Below are 15710 nucleotides of genomic sequence, written 5' to 3'. Positions count from 1 at the left end.
GGTAGAATGTTTTAAAGGTCAAAGGACTGGCACTGGTTTATATGCTGTTTAGAAAATATCAATAGGCATAAAAGAAAAATTAGCTTGAATTATTGAAAGGCACTACAAATGTAACTACAAATGTAACTGCACTTATAAAGCAAATACTAGTGTTATTTTATAGACTCACATACGATGTGTTTCAAAATTAGCAATTCGGTATTGACATATAAAGTATAGAGAAATTGTTAGGTTTAAATTGCAATGTGATTCTCATTTAGGATATGTTGAACACAGAGGGGATAAATCATTGTAGTGTATTGTAAGAATGGCCTGTGCACTGTCAATAAAATCAGAGATAAATTACCCTTTTATGTAAAGGAAATAATTGGCCTTATAATGTGGCCTTCCCGTTAAGCTACGACTCACAGTCAGGTAAGGTGTGTCTGCTGTTTTTATTAGGTATACCTTACAAGCCCTTGCTCCAGGCCGTGCACTGCTCTCTTAACCTTCAAGTGTTCTCTCTCTACTAGCCTTCTGGAACCCTGACCTAAGATCTTTTCTAAATATCTCTATAAAAATTATACATTTGAAATACATTCTTAAAATAATACAGTATGCACCAGTATTTTATTTCATATACCATTAGAATTTCTCTAAAATACAGCATCCAACCTTCAATACATTATGGAACGCAATCATTAGACTGCTATTACGTGAGTTAATACAATATTTCCAAAATGCTGCTCCACTAAGCGTCATAGGGTTATGAACAAACCGCCTCAGCATTCTGTAGCTGTTTACACAATGTCAAAGTGTGCTGAGAGCTCTCCAATAACGTTGGATCTTGACATATTCTACAAGTGCCTAGTTTGCAGGCTATACTTATTTTGGGCTCCAATGCGGTCAGAGTTGGTACTCGATCTTACCGCCACAGCTGGTAGAATCTGCACACCCTTATGGCAGGGCAGTTCTTTAAATACTGTTGAGTTGCATGATATTTGTATTGTACAGAGCTATGTTCATGGTATCGCCTAAGAGATTCTGTATGTGTACAATTAGTAACCCAATCCCAGTCTTTAAGTTTATTCACAATTTTATCTTTTAGTTTAGAAAAATACTGGGACAAATCTGGCGTCCACACAAGTCTTTCAAATAATTCTGTAGACAGTCTTGCCCATGAATATAATCCATTTCCCTTTGCATGTTCCTTTATTAAATTATCCATCAAATTTAGCAATGCACACTTATGTTCTTTCGAGGCCTTGATATACAATATTCCTCTTTTCTTTAGAACTAAGGAGGAGAGAGACAGTAAACCAAACTCAAGCTTATCAGTTGAATTGGGACTGACCTCACCAGGCCAAATACTGATCTCCAAAACGGTCCTATTATTTTTACCCACTCGATGTACATCATATTCAGTGCTTCAAGTGCATACAGTATGGCCAAAAGCTCTGCTTACATAGCAGAACAATACCCGCATAACTGTAACCTGCTGTATTTTCTTGTAGATGTTTAATAAGCACAGTCTGCACAGCAGCTCTCTTCTTCCTGTCAGTCTTTATCTCTGTATGTTTAACCCCATCATACTCCAAACCTAGTTATCTATATGAGGTTAGCTTTTCTATAGTACCTTCTCTGATTATCAGTGGTGCTCTACCGCAGCCATTACCATAACATGCAATCTTAGTTTTTTCAATGTGATTATTATTTGCTGCTGCATATTTATAGAGTTCTCTGGCAGCCCTACGTAGACCCAGAAAGGTATGGTCAAATAATACAATGTCGTCTGCATAGGATAGTCAGTGAGTATTCACTCGCTCTATTTTCAGGGGGCAGCAGTTGACTCTATCCTGGGAGATCCACGATGTATATGTTAAACAATAAAGGGGCCAGCACATACCCTTGCTTCACCCTTCTAATTGGTAAGAACTCCTTTAGTGCTGGCACCTCCACTGTCCAACCTCATGTGTTCATATGTTTGTCCATGCATCTGTTTGATAATCTCCAATAGCCAAGGAGACACACCTAATGTTTTTCATTTTTCACACAGCTTAACTCGATGAACATTATTGAAGGCTGCTCTTAGGTCAACATACTGCATGTACAATGGTGGGGATCGCTTACTCATAGCTTTTCCTACAAGAGTATCCAGCAATAGCAAATTATGAGAGGTAACGATCCACTCCTGAATCAAGTTCGAAAGGTTGCCAGTAGTTCTTTCACATCAACCCATTTTTGCTGGTTACTCGGCAATAAGGATGCAAACAGTTTACCAGTCACATCCATCAGAGATAATAAACGATAATTCGTTGGCAACATTCTGCATCCCTTTTTAAAAACCGGGACCAGGATGGATCACCTCTAAGAGCTTTGTATCATAGCTGATTGGCATACTTTCGCAAAAATAGAGCCAATATAATAATTGCCCACTGTTCTGGGTTTTGCTTTAAGACAACATTCGCCAAGCCAATCAGTGGGTTTTATCATATTTTTATTAACACTACCATGGTGAGCACTTAGTGCTTCCCACACTAATTTAACCTTTGACCGCTGCTAATGCTAGTCTCAACATATTCTGCCACTGAGTAACTGAGTATACCTCGGAAATATATTGTGTCTCCTGAGCCAATTACTATGTTTATTTTTGGCTTTCCTCATCAATGCTTTCCTCTCAACCATATCATCAACTTCTCGCCCAATAATCCTAACATCAAGTCCCAGTGATCGATTAGCCTACATTATCCCTTTATCAAATCTTTTGTTAGGTTCAGATCTACCAGCCTGGAATGCCAATGCTGAGTTTGTAATTGCAAAGCTTTCCATCATCTCCGTCAGCTTAGCAATCCAGGCTTCAATTGCTTTGGGTGTTCCATCGACTAAATTTCCCATCTCCACATTGACTCTGTTGGCCATATAGTTACTCATCCTGCTTGGGTTAAGTTCACTCCAGCTAATCTTATTTTCCCCAGTATTCACTGAACCACTCACTCGAAAAAACGATTTCTCATTTTCTATTTGTGTTAACGTCTGAAGTATCAATGGCAGATGTTAATTATTTCTAGTTGGTAATATATTAAGGCTCCTCACATTGTGAATACAATTGTTAGTACTAAATATATAATCCACATCTCTTTACCCCGCATTGCCATACATAAGCTCCCGGGATGCCCCCACCCATTCATCTGTTGAGTATCAGCATTTCACATTCTTGAAGGAACCTAGATGAATGTTTTTCCACCGTGTTTGCTCGTGAGTGTAGTAGCTTAACATGCCATTTCAGCCATTAATTGGCTTCTATCAAACCCATTGATTCACACCAGGTATTTAAATCCCCTGCCAAGAGTATACAGCCTCTTGCATTTACACGCCAATTCATAATCACTATTATAACACAAATGAACATTTCATCAGTTTTGCTTCCCCCAGTGGATCATAGACGTTTAGCAAGAGTAATCTTTGTTGCCCAACTGCTATGCTAAGTTGTAATTCAACGGCATGCACCTTTTTCTGAAGGGGAGTCTCTTCAATTCTTTCACTTGTTATACGGTGACTAACTCTTGTGAACAACCACCCAAATGGTCTTTCTGTCAAACCCTTTTGACCCTTGTTCTGGTGAATCACATGCCCTCCATTATTAATCCATTATCCAACTCAGCATGAACATGTCTCAGGTCTCCAACTAAAGTAGGGCTCACGCTTGGTCTAGTAAAGGTCGGAAGCCCCTAGCGTTCCATGTAATAAGTGCTATTTATTCTTGTTTCCTTAACACTTTTGGTATAAATGTCACTAGCCAATCCCACCCTTGCTTGTCTTCTATCGGTTTCTTGTTATATTTCTTATTATTCTGTGTTTGACTGTCTCGCTTTTGTGGAAAATTATCCATGTTCTGTTGTTTCTTATGAGTGTTATCACTTAATGCAAATCCCGGTTAAAGAAATTCTGCTGTATATGATCTAATAAGGTCTGCTATTACTCTCGATTCACAATGTATACGAGTCACATGAGTTGTGGCTCCATTCATAATTTCCACAAACTCCAGGTCATTGGTGCTTAGCTCCCTCAAGGGAGGAATCTGTGACAGTAGATTTAAGACTACCAATCTATTAACTGGTCTTTTCTATTGGAGTAGACACTAGTTATCGCCAGTACGTTCGGGTCGGTTAGAACTCTGCTATTAGCCAAGTCACTGCCTGGCTCATTACCTCCTTGTGTTGCACATTGCCCACTTTTACTTTTTGCTTGGTTCAGGGGTAGAGCATCTATCAATGACAGTTTCAGAACTTATTTCTGAGTCCATGACAGATTCCTTTTGTTCCTCACTGGTCAACTTATCTCACATTTCACTCTCATGTCATTCTTTTAAAATCCAACCGGTCAGTGTTCCAACCTTTTTCTATTCCTGTCTCTTCATCCAATTAGCTCTTTCTCTTTTACTAGATAATTGTGAGGAAGCCACTAAGTCAAAATTCGCCATTGCCAATTTCTCCTCAGTGCATATATTTCCAATTTGTTTATGCTGCGCCTTTAATTGCTGACACTGTTTGGGGCTCATATATTGTGTAGATTTTTCAGAGTCCTTGACCTCACTCACATGGGGTATTTGACACTCAACTTCTTCTAAACCAGGCTGTTTGTTAGTCCAATCACCACACTGTTCTTTCTGTGTATCACCCTGTTTTTCCTGCGGTTCATCACCTTTTATAGCCATCAGCATAGTTTCAATGTTCTGCTGTGTCCCTCCTTGAAGTTACGTCTACTACCTAGTTTAAGGAATATTTTGTGTGCAAATTACATGGTGGAGCTAACCATCATTAATTCTGTAGATGAATGGACACTTTCATTAATTTCTTCCATCTCAACTGTGTCCTCAAACAACCGTGGAGTGGTACTCGGCCTACCACTAGGCACTGCTGGGCCTTTGCTGTTTGTTGTACTTCCCTCTTCATTAATAGAGGGTGTAACTAAGTACATTTTTGGGGGGTTATAACCTGTTCTGCAATGGCTGTTTGGCTGTAATAGAAAACATGCAAAAGGGAAGTGTTGTCTATTTCCATGAACTGTGAGGAATCTTGCCTATTAGTTCCTTCGATGCCCGCCACCCTTCCCCCGTTCCTGGGCTTTATTATCTCTTTTGCCCACATTAAAATGCAAGGTAATTTTTATTGTTGTCTCTACGTGTTCATTATTTTTCGGTTTTCTCAGTTCTTCATTACTCTCATCGTCAGGCATACCCGCATTATCTTTAGCGACACCATCCTTATTTGTGTTGCCATTCTTTTACTCACACAAATTATATGTAATTTTCCTTCCTTTTTGTTTATTCACAATTACAAAGGTGTTCTGACAATGTGGCAGTTCCTTTTTGCTCGTTAATTTATAGTTCCATTAGTAATCATGTTCTGTTAAATTCAGACCAGAAATCTTGTTTCTTACTTTTGTGCATTTTAGCAAAAATTCAAGCAGCAAATGCTGTTGCTGTATAAACTTGTGCTTCATGAGAAATTTGTTTACATTTTAGATACCACGCTATTATTAATGTAGCTCTATCTGGGGAGCCTTCCTCTCACCTGCTGCCAGCCGCCCAACCACCCAACCACCCTACCACCAAACCGTTCACTCACCTGCACTCACTTGCTATGAGTGCACGCACAGGGCGCACATGGGGGCAGTCTTTATCCCTTGATGCAACAGGTGGGCAGGATCAGGTTTGTTCCACGATACACAGTGGTAGCAAAAAACTGGAAGCTTCCACAGCCAAACCGTCCTTTCACTTGCACTCAATTGCTATAAGCGCACCATGGATCAGGTAAGAACATACCAACATACAAGAGATAAACTCATCTCCTTTCCCTACAATATATAGTTCTACATGATACCGCTATTCTAAATAAAACTAAACTATGTACAACCACTTGTACTTTGAGAGATAATTTAACTTACACTTTTATAACCCTTCTCATGTTCCACACCTGTCCATTCTCCAGTCTTACCGCACAACTGAACACTTCCTTCACCCTTGCTGCGGGTTGATACTTGGCCTCCTTCTTTTCATTCATCTTCCCCACCTTCACTCTCACCACATCTCCTTTTTCAAACTCATTCTCTTGACACATTTTATTTTTTTAAACCGTTCCTTAGATATCCCTTTCACCAACTTCACCCAAGCTTCTACTTCACTACCGCAAACACACTTTGCACAAGATCTCCTCTTCCAAGATGGACAAACTTTAATACTTGCCTTCCTCCCTTGCATCATTTCAAATGGCACCACACCCGTTGTGGCATGTGGCACAAACCGTAGCACCGTAACTCTTTCCCACATTTCCACTTTCCACACTTTACCACATGCTTCAGAAACTCGAACACCTTCCATCAGGCATCTATTAACCCTTTACACAGCACTATTTGTTTGTGGATAATGTAAGGCTTTCCTTTTATGCTTTACCCCATGCTTTCCTAGAATGTTTCTCATTCCCTCCCTAGAAAACTGGGGACCATCATCCATTAAGATGCTACTCTGAACACTGTCTCTAGCAAAAATGTTGATAAGAAATGTTTCAATGCTCCAAAACAGTGGTCTCACTCACCACCTTCCACTCCACCCATCTGGAAGATAAATCCACGAAAAATAACACATATTTGTAGGTCCTAGAATGTCCATAGAAAGCTCTTCCGACTCTCCCTGGGTACTTATTGAATGATCAAGGGTTGCTCCTTTGCTTTCAACCCCTTCCTGACTCCTTACATCCCGAACGTTCTTATAGCCTATTCTCTAAGTTTGTTAAAAACCAGGCCACCAGTAGTCTGCTCTTAGAACATCCTTGGATTTAGTTTTCCTATATGCCAATGGTGTGCCATGTCAATGAGTCTGTTTTTCAGATGACTAGGTGCCACTACTCCCCGAGACCAATATACAACAAATCATTCTCTAAACTGCGCTCAGTTCTCACATTCCACAAGCTCCTTGGCTCTTCATGCAACATTGCCTTCCTAGGCCACCTCTCCATCACACACTTCTTCACTTGATACACACATCATTTTCACACGTGTCTGCCCATTCACTTTTCGCTATGATCCGGTTGTGGGTGGCTTGCACCTGCTCATTCCAGTCAACCTCTTCACCCCCCTGCTCTACTTCTACCATCACCCTTGATGGATGATTAGCAAACACATTACTTTTCCCGGATACAACTTTTACCTCAAAATCATGACATTGCAAGCACATTACCCAACTCCCAAGTCTGCGGGATACCTTTTCCATACCTTTACTTTCAAACATTGCTTTGAGCGGTTTCTTTTTTCACCATTAACAATTCTAAGCAAAATCAGAAATACAGAACATAGTAAAACAAACATTAATATAGTAATCTTTACATATAAAATGGAAAATAATTTTGTGTTTGTTTGTTAATTCCTTATACAATTCCAGACCGTACCACCAAGCTGCACCAAACTGTGCATAGTTACCTGTGAGGACCCTCCAGATGTAACTGGCTACATTGCATGTGGATACCCCACCCCTTACCCCAGTTTTCAGCCCCTGCACAAATGAGACAATTGCCTGGAAGTAGAAAAACATGTAGGTGGTCGTCATTTTAAGCACCTCAAGCAGGAAACAAAACTTTTCAAGGCCCTAGGATGCACCGTTATTCTGAAATGTTCGCATTGCAATGCACGAAGTCAACGAAACATCAACATGGTCGTAGAAGGACTGGACACAGCTCATTTTAAGCATTTGGACCCCAGAAACAAAACTCTGAGGTCCACGTTTCAAGGCTCTAGGACACAACGATTTGGAATATATTTGCACCACAATACACTGTACTGCGCCAGGTTGAGGTGACAGGCGGGAGAGCAAACAGATGGGCCAAGTATGCTGCAGCATGCCAACTCTTACCTCCCCTCCTTGTCTGCACCAGGGTATGTTAAGCCAGTCACATGTGCCCATTCGCACTGCACTTTATTTCAGAATGCAAAGCACATCAAGCAATGAGCGACTCAGAATAGCGAACTTCAGGAGCATTGATTTTCACACATTGATGAGAGTGGTATCATGTCTGTCTACAGAACCCGTGCAAAGTATGGGTACTTTATGCTAGTAGATAATAAAACCACACAAAAAATAATTATAAAACATATCAATCAATCAAATCAGTCGAATAAACCTTAATCAATCTCGAAGGCTAAAAAAAATCTGAGTTACTACAGGAATGGCACCTAAACGTACCAAAAACAAAGTCTTGGGAGTATAGTTCAGGGGCAATGTGCTCACCTTAGAACAAGACGATGCAAAGCAATGCAGGTTCAATTCCCGGTCCGCACTTAGAAACCTCCAGGTATTAAGCGCGTTATGAATGACCAATCATAATCGTAATCAAATATTTCTGATTTAAAGGCAATGAGGGCAATAGACAATGAAAAATAAGAACCGTTCATCGATGTTTGCCATGAATCTCCAAAATCATTGTGTACCGGGAGTGGACAATTTTTAAAAAAATAAATATGTGTTCTCTGAAGTAGATAAGGAAAGTATAAAATGAAATGATGAAGGGTTTCCTTCGCATCGGATTTACAAAGTCTACACATCCTTCTTTCTTCCTTCAGCCCTATAAATGGACCTCTCTCTTCCAAGGTATCTAAGCAGTTTAGCCAAAAGCTATGATGTTTAGGTTTAGGAACTTGTAACGTGCCTTAGGCACAAAGGTAAATGAGCACACATAAAACAAGAACTACATAACATAACATAAAGAGTGAATAAAAACATCATAAAAAGGACACCAGAAAACAACACGATAAAAACAAGAAGTAAAAGCAATAAAATCACTTAGAACAGGTACAACAAAGTAATAACATCAGCAGGATAACCAAAACCAAGCTCAAATATTTCAAGTAAAAAAATGGCATTTCCATGTGACCTTAACAAATCCAATTATGACAAAAACTATTTTAACAAATTTCAAATAACGAAAACATCTTGCATTTTTTTTGTTTTTTAATTTGGGGGGCCACGGCCAAGCCCCCTGTTTCCCTAGCTTTATTACCCCACACCAAACCGTCCCCACCTCTTTTAATCCCTCACCCCACCCACATATATACTTTTAACAGAAAATTATTATTTTTTTTCGCTATTTATAATTCGTTATAAAAGTGATTTGGTATTGGTGATGTGTTATTATGAATTCGTTAACATCACTGTACACCAAAATGTCTTGAGGGACCTATTAAAAGATGTTAATGAGGGACCCAGTTTTAATATACAAGGCAATTTGTTCTAAGAGAAAAAAACGCAGCAATAAAATCAAAGGAACCTTTGGCTGCCCTCTCCAATTTTACTCGAGGCACCATAATCGGATTACTCTGACTAGATCTTAACACTCGAGCATGGTCCAACATGGACAAGGTTGAGACCGAAAGAACACCCAGAGTCCTTCCCATAGTGGGAGATTTGAGCACATAATGCAACTTAAAATTAGACCCGGGAGGCATGTTAAGGTAAGTTTTAGATTTAATAGACTGTTCCTGCTCTCAATCCAATCCGATTCTTTTAGCTTTTTTTTATTACCCAATTCTATGAGCCCAGGTGAATAGCTGCCTCTATTCTGTGGCTCCAGGCAGCAATACTTAGTCTACCCTCATCCCACTAAACCCACTGACTTCCGCCCAACCCCAGGCAGCCCCCCTAGTCCACCCTCCTCCTACTATGACACAACTCCAACCCTCCTGTCCCCAGGCAGCCCCCGCTAGTCTACCCTCCTCCCACTAACCCACTGCCCTAAACCCCCTGACCCCAGGGAGCCCCCACTAGCCTCCCCCTCCCACTACCTCCACTGCCCTCTGCTGCAACACCAGGCAGCCCCCGCTAATACACCCACCTTCCACAACCCACACTAACCCAACCCCCTGACCTCAGTCAGCCCCCACTAGTCTACCCTCCTCCAATATACCCACTGACTTCCGTCCTGACCGCAAGCATCCCTCGCTAGTCTTCCATCCTCCCACTACCCCCACTGCCTCAACTCCCCTGACACCAGGCAGCCTTCGCTTGTCCGCCCTCCTCCACTACCCCCACTGATATCTGCCCCAACTCCAGGCAGCTCATGCTAGTCTGCCCTCCTCCCACTGCCCATACTGACCTCTGGCGACCCCAGGTAGACACCACTAGTCCACCCTCCTTCCACTACTCCCACTGCCCCAACCCCCCTGAGCCTAGGCAGCTTCTGCTAGTTCACCCTCCTCACACTGCCCCCACTGACTTCCACTCTGAAACCATTCAGCTCCCACTAGTCTTCCCTCCTCCCACTACCCCCTGCCAGTCTGCCCTCCTCTCACTATCCTCACTGATTTCCCCCCCAACTCCAGGCAGCCCCTGCCAGTCTGCCCTCCTCCCACTATCCTCACTGATTTCCACCCCAACTCCAGGCAGCCCCTGCTAGTCTGCTCTCCTCTCGCTAACCGCACTGCCCCATCCCCACCAGCCCAGGCAGATGCAGCTTGGCCGCCCTCCTCCCACTACTCCCAATACCCTCTGCCCCACCCCCAGGCATCCCCCCCTAGTCTGCCTTCCTCCCACTACACCACTGACCTGACTTCTGCCTGTCCCCACACAGCCCCTGCTAATCTATCGTCCTCCGACTATCCCCACTGACTCCGGCCCCAGTTCGAGGTAGCTCCCTCTAGTCCGCCCTCTTCCCACTAACCCCACTGACTTCCGCCCGAGCCCCAGGCGGTCACCTGCTCGTTCCACTACCACCGCTAACTTCCACCCTGACCAAAGGCAGCCCTCGCTAGTCGGCCCTCCTCCCAATAACCCTAATTTATTTATTTATTTAAAGTGCATTTAGTTACATTGCAACCTTTTCACACTGTTACAAATACCAGATAAAAGATATAAAATTATTCTTCTAAAACCCTTAAAACATACAACTACATGAGGAGACAAAACATTCTCACACATTACAAGTAAAAATAGATTTACACATCTTGCCTTTCCAAGAATCCCTATATTAACATAAGTTTGCTAGCAGCTATTTCCCATACATGGAAGGGAGCCACCGAGTTGACCAGGGATTCGGCCCCAAACAGACCACTCCAGAAATGATTAGTAGTAGGGCTCAGGAATTGATCATATGCGCGATCACATACACTTTCCAGGGCCTCACATTGGGTTAGAATGTGTTGACCAGTTTCAATTTTTTTTGCCACACATTCTGCATAGTCTATCTTCATATGGAATACGAAACCAGGCCCCTGTGTTTCCAAATACTGGGATAGTCTGTAGCCTAAGCAAAAGAATCAGGTGTCGCCCCTTTATTAAATAAGATTTGGGGACACCCAGAACAAACGCCATCTGGGAGTAAACTTCACATTTCCGTAGCGTACAAAGATGGTTAAGAGCCTGGTCAGCATCATTCGCCCTAGCTTTCATCTGACTCCTGGCCAGGTTGTATCCCAGCTAGGAGTCAGGTAATGCAGTGACCCCAATATCACCCATATAGCACCTCACTCTTGTGTCCAGGATGGCAAACCATTCACTCTTAGGGAATCTCAAATCATGTTGTGAAGTGTGTGCCAATAGGGATTCCTTCCCCCTCAGATTAAATGGTATCCTTGCCCAGAAATTACAGGTAGCAGGTGACCACAGCATGAATAAAGACGGGAGGCCAAGATCTAGTCTGATATCCTGTATTGGTGTACCCCCATGTAGATTCAACAAGGACCAGATAATCTTTCCCTCCAACTTACTGAGGGACGCCACCCACCTCCATGGAAAGACCTCTTGGGCGTAGAGCATGGTGGGCGCAATTGAACTCCTACATACCAGAATCTTGACTTCAATACATCTTCCACCTTGGGAGTCAATCATTTTTTTTTTTTTTTATGTAAGCCACTTATTCCACACTTTTGTGTAATTTCAGAGCGCAACAAGACAAGGGAAGGGGAACAGGGGAGAACAAGGACAACGATCTTACTAGGCCCAGTGACATTGAGAACCCACAAGAGCATGGGAATGGGAGAGGGTTAAGTGCAAGGGGGGGAAGAGGTGGAAAGTGCTGAGCAAAAAGTTAAATAGATAAATAGATAAATAAGTTGAGTTTCCCGTCTGCCTGTGTGTTATACGAGGTGGGGCTTTCCTCACTAAACGCAAGGTTAATGTGGAACAAATTGTCCCTAAATAGGAAGACCCTAGAAGAGGCTGAACTAGCTCCCTTCGAAGTCCTAATGGAGTCTAAAGAAATGCAAGACCAGAAGTCCGCTTTATCCTCATGGAGACAGCAATGTAAAGACATCTTAGCCCAATTGTCCTCTGATGAAAAAACACTATGGGGCAATCCAAACGCAGTAAAGAAAAAACTCCTGCAATTGGATTGGATCGAGACGGTGGATAAAAGAGCGAAGCACAAATGTATGGCCAACTCGCCGGTGGAAGCTAAAGGAGTCAATACCATTCCGAATTACATGACAATGTGGCCATGTAAACGCTTGAGGAAGTTGTATCTAAAATTCAGACTATTCGAAACAAAAGAAATCTTGGTTTATGATTCATGCCGAAAAAATGAACTGTAGATTTTGCAATCACAATGAAGGAAATCTAAAATGTCTAGTCCTCTTCTGCCCGCACCTAAGAAATATGAGAACTTTTTTCTTGGGGAAAGAAATGGACAAATGTACAACCTACAGTAGCGAGGACTGGTGGCACCAAATGCACAACAGTGATTGTAAAAAACTAACTCTAGCGCTCACAAAGTATTTGGAAAAGCTTCAAAATAAGTTGGATGCAGAGAAGTGTCTTCTTGGAGATCATGTCTAGTGTAGGAATATACAGTAGTTTTGCTTAATGTCCACTTTCTTTTTATTTGTTATTAATGTAAAAGGGAAGATTTTATGTAAGTATTAATTTTTGTAGTAAGCAATGCATTTATTTCAAAAGTTTAATTAAACTGCATGAAATAATAATAAATAAATAAATAAATAAATAAATAAATAAATAAATAAATGAATACATACATTCAAAAGCAATGGTATTGCGGCCAGCAAGTGGCAAGTGCTAGGAATAAGACAACAGACAAGTGTGTCTGAATAAGTGCAGATGAAGAAAAAAGAAGGGAGGGGACTGTAAGGTTACAGATACAGACCCCAATGCAAGGGATTGCCCGGAGGCAGTGCAGCTGCGTGGCAGGGTGAGAAGGTACCTGGGCCCTAAGAACAGAGGGAAACCAGGTGCATGATGCCGATGCAGAGCAGATCAATAGGGTAGAGGAGGAGAGAAGGCAGAAGCAAAGAGGACGGTCTTGAAGTTCTTCCAGAACCGGAGGTGGTTCTCCTCAAGTTTTAGAGTGGCAGGGAGGCTGTTCCAGAAGGGGGACCCAGCAGAAGACATAGATCTACCCTCAGCTAGTTTCAGATGACCCTGAGGGAGTTAAAGGTGGAGGAGCAAAGTGCTTGAGAGGGAAGGTATTTACGGAGGAAAAGCTGAAGGTATTTTGGGCCCAGGACCCAGAAAGCCTTGTGGACAATGCAGAGGGTCTTTACTTTAATCCTTGCAGCCACTGGGAGCCAGTGAATAGATTTCAGGGCTGGAGAGATATGGTCCCATGGCTTGAGGCCAAGGGCAAGTCTTGCAGTCCTATTCTGGATAAGTTGAAACGGGCAGAGAGTAGAGGCAAGTAGCTTTAGAAAGAGGCTGTTGCAATAGTCCAACCTGGAAAGAAACAGGGCTCGAGAGACAGTGAGCTTCTTGGGGAAGGAGGGAAAAGCAGAATACCCCTGAGGATGTGCAGCAGGAAGCTTGACCTTTTTGAGACATCAGAGATGTGGGCAGAGAAGGAAGGCGTGGAGTCAAAGATCACCCCAAGGTTCTTGGACTCATAGGTGGGGGTAGGAGGAGGGCCAAGGGAGGCCTGTCAGAGAGTGACAGGAAGGGAGGGAGGATGAGGTGTGCCTATCAGGAGGGTCTCAGTCTTGCTGGAATTCAGGCAGAGATCATTGGTGGCACATCAATCCTGAATGGCAGAAAGGCAGTCGGAAATGAGAGGAGAAGAGGTGGCCGAGGGAAGTCTGAAAATAAGTTAAGTGTCATTAGCATAGCAATGGAAATTTGAGCAGAAAATGGCAATGCGGTGGGTGAGGATTGCCCGGTATTGGTTAAAGAGCCAGGGTGAGAGGCTGGACCCCTGGGGAACACCACATGTAGAGAGAGAGGTAGAGGAAAGGAAGGACCCAAGTTGGACCTGGTTGGGTCGATCAGAGAGGAAAGAGGTCAGCCAGGCCAGAGCCTGATCGGTGATGCCCTCCTTTAACTACCCCCATGCCCTCCGCTCCAAAACCAGTGAGCTCCCACTAGTCCGCTCTCCTCCCAATACCCCACTGTCTTCTTCCCTGACCCCAAGCAGTTTGCCATCCGCCCACTACACGCACTGCTCCAAACCACTGACACCAGGCATTTCCCAGCTAGTCTGCCCTCCTCTGACCATCCCCACTCATGTCAGCTCTTCCCCAGGCAGCCCTTGCTAGTCTGCCGTCCTCCCACTATCCCCACTATCTCAACCCCCGAACCCCAGGCAGCCCCTGTTAGTCGACCCTCCTCCCACTACCCCCACTGACTTCTGCACTGACCTCATCAGCCCCTGCTAGTCTGCCCTCCTCCCACTACCCTCAATGCCCTCCACCAGCTGGCCCCAAGCAGCCCCCACTAGTCTTCCCTCCTCCCACTAACCCCACAGATTTCTGCCGTGACTCCAGCCAACCCACTCTAGTCTGCCCTCCTCCCACTACCCACAATGACTTCTTCTCAACCCCAGGTAGCCCCCCACTAGTCCTCCCTCCTCCCAATACTCCCACTGCCCCAACCACCCTGACCCCAGGCAGTCCCTGCTAGTTCACCCTCTTCCCACTACCCCCACTGCCTCTGCCCGACCCCAAGCTGCCCCTGCTAGTCTGCCCTCTTCCCAATTCTCCCAATGACTGCTGACTTAACCCGGGATAGCCCCTGCTACTCTGCCTTTCTCCCACTACCCCCTCCGGCCTCTTACCCATCCCCAAGCAGCCCCAGCTAGTCTGTCCTGCTCCCACTACCTCCACTGCCCCCAACGCCCCAACCCCCAACACCAGGCAGTCCCAACTTGTCTGTCCTCCTTCCACTACTCCCGCTTACTTCTGCTCCCACCTCAGGCAGCCCCCTCTTGTCTGTTCTATTCTCGCTACCCCCACTGAACTCTGCCCCAACCCAACTGCTGGCAGTCCCCTTTAGTCCACCTTCCTCCCACTACCCAAACTGACCCAACTCCCCTGACCTAAGTCAGCCCCCACTAGTCTGCCCTCCTCCCACTATCCTCACTGACTTCCTCCCTGACTCCAGGCACCACTGTTAGTCTGCCATGCTCCCACTATACCCACGGCCCCAACCCCCCTGATCCTAGGTAGTCCCTGCTTTTATGCTCTCCTCCTACTACCCCACTGACCTCCAACCATCCCCAGGTAGCTGCCACTAATCTGCCCTCCTCCCAATACTCCCACTGTCTCAACCCCCATGACCCAAATCAGCCCCTGCTTGTTCACCCTCCTCACATTACCCCCACTGACCTCTGCTCTGAACCCAGACAGCCCCTGCTAGTCTGCTCTCCTCACACTACTCACACTGCCCCAACTCTCCCAGCCCAGTCTGCCCTCCTCCCATTACCCCCACTGACCTCCACGCGACACCTGGTAGCCGTCACAAATCAACCCTC

This window comes from Ambystoma mexicanum, chromosome 5q, assembly GCF_040938575.1.
Source record: "Ambystoma mexicanum isolate Mex_15411 chromosome 5q, UKY_AmexF1_1, whole genome shotgun sequence".
NCBI lineage: Eukaryota > Metazoa > Chordata > Amphibia > Caudata > Ambystomatidae > Ambystoma > Ambystoma mexicanum.
This window is presented reverse-complemented; position numbering follows the sequence as displayed.